Genomic DNA, 2,408 nt, shown 5'->3' with positions numbered 1-2,408 from the left:
TAGGCGGATGGTAAATGGAGACAAGGGACACGATGTTTTTACCCAGGTTCGGGCCCTCTCGATGGAGGTAAAACCCTACTCTTGCTTGATTAATATTGATGATATGGGTAGTACAAGAGTAGATCTACCACGAGATCAGAGAGGCTAAACCCTAGAAGCTAGCCTATGGTATGATTGTTGTTCGTCCTATGGACTAAAACCCTCCGGTTTATATAGACCACTGTTCAAGATATCTTCCGATATTCCGATAAATCGGCCGATTTATCGCTTACCGTTGTCTAACCGATAAGATAAATCGGCCGATAATTCAGCCGATATGGCAATAAATCGGCCGATATGCTGATAAACTGGCCGATTTACCCCTTATCATGGGTCGACCGATAAGTTCCCGATAAGCGATATCCCCAACATTGATATAGACACCGGAGAGGGCTAGGGTTACACAGAGTCGGTTACAATGGGAGGAGATCTTCATATCCGTATCGCCAAGCTTGCCTTCCACGCCAAGGAAAGTCCCATCCGGACACGGGACGAAGTCTTCAATCTTGTATCTTCATAGCCCAGGAGTCCGGCCAAAGGTTATAGTCCGGCTATTCGGACACCCCCTAATCCGGGACTCCCTCAATCGTCGTTATCGGGAGTGGTGAAGGAGGGATCACCCTCAATGACCACAACTGATGAACTAACCTACAAGGTTAACATCCGAAGTGCGGACGAGGTATCACCCCCGGCACTCAATTGTAACCCAGTAGTGTTGTATGTGACAGCCTGGATTTTGCCTTCTCTCTTTTTACCGGACTTTCCTTCTCTCTCTTTCCAGACTTGGTTTTCATCGTGGTTTTTGCCCTGATTTGATTTGGATTTTTGGATCAATTCAAATGGACTTGTCACTTGGGCATATCATTGGCTTTCACCAAAGTGACCTATCTACCTTATTCCTCCCACAAATTCCCAAAATAATAAAATGAATATTTTTCCTTTAAGGAAAATATTCATGTTTCTCTCTTAAGTTCATTTCAGAACTTTGTGCTCCAAAGCAACCTCAATTTTTCTTGCTCAGAAAAATTTGAGATAATTCCTAAATATTCTTAGGACCATGGCACACCTTACCATGCAAAAATATTGCATCACTTTTTGTAATATTTTTCTATAGAAAATCTTTTCACTTCTCGACCAGAAATGCACTTTGTACAGCAAGTGCATTTTTCCCTAAGTTTTTAGCCTTGATCTTTCTTGAGCTTAAACACCCTCCTAAGAAACCCAAAACCCCAGGAGATCAGCCCTAATGGCCTTCTAGAAGGTGGAAAAACTTGGCGACCAAGTTTCTGTACAGAAACTTGTCAGCTAAGTGGCGTCACTTCTGGTCGACCTGGGCATGAGCCATCAACTCCCCTAGAATAAACATTGCACGGTCGAGAGCGTAGACAAGGTTTGGCCGCTCCTGGGCGTGGTTTTGACCATGCCAGCTTGGTGACCGCGCGTGGACACGGTGCCTGGCATGCGTCTCGACGCGCTCTGGCTGGCGCTTTGCATTTTGTTTCGCATGTGTGCATGCAAGCGCTCGCCTCCGACTGCCGCAACGTGCCACAAGCCTCGACCCATCACCCATGACCCCTCCCTGGCGCTCGCCGGTGCCGGAGCTGCCGCAGCAAGACCGGTCAGGTCGCGGCCAAAATGGCACAGTGCACGCATGTGCTTGTCCCCATCTCAAACCGCCTCATGTGCTCGTCCGCGAGCATGGGCAAGCGCCGGCGTTGACGCTGCACCCTATCCCCTCGCGTTGGAGCCTCTCATCGACGTTTGTCGCGTGCCCAGAGCGCTCCGGCGGCGACACCCCCCCCCCCTCTTGCTCCGGCTATATAAAGCCACCCCGACTTGAATCATGGTCGTGCACCACTCCACACAACCACCACGAACACGTAGAACGATCGTAGTTTGGTCAGGCAGGCCTCTGGCCTTCGCCCCGACCCGAGGACTCTGGTGATCCCCGCAGGCCAGCTGGCGCTCGCCAGGGCCTCTCGAGCTCAAGCAGCTGCTTGGGCAGGGTCTTGGTGGTTTGCTACAGCTGCATGGACCCCGCCAAGCCCTCGAAGTTGCCTCTAGCCTCCGTCTTCCACCTCTCCGGTGAACCCCGTCCGCTACCGAAGCTTGCGAGCTTGACTGCGACCAGTTCCGTCCACCTCTCGCCAAGCCACGGGTACAGGCAGGTGCGCCGCGAGCCCCGCTTCCAATCCATCCCTCTAGCCTAGCCCCAAACCCCCTCGTCGCCGGCGTGAGCTCCGGCGAAACGGCGCCCCTCCTCTGATCTCGATCCCCCCTCTCTCTCTCCTTACTTGTGGGGCCCAGTGTCAGCCTCACCACTCGCGCCCGAAGCAGTACGAGGGGAGGCGCACTCCCACTTTACGCCT

Source organism: Triticum aestivum, chromosome 7B (genome assembly GCF_018294505.1).
Source record: "Triticum aestivum cultivar Chinese Spring chromosome 7B, IWGSC CS RefSeq v2.1, whole genome shotgun sequence".
NCBI lineage: Eukaryota > Viridiplantae > Streptophyta > Magnoliopsida > Poales > Poaceae > Triticum > Triticum aestivum.
This window is presented reverse-complemented; position numbering follows the sequence as displayed.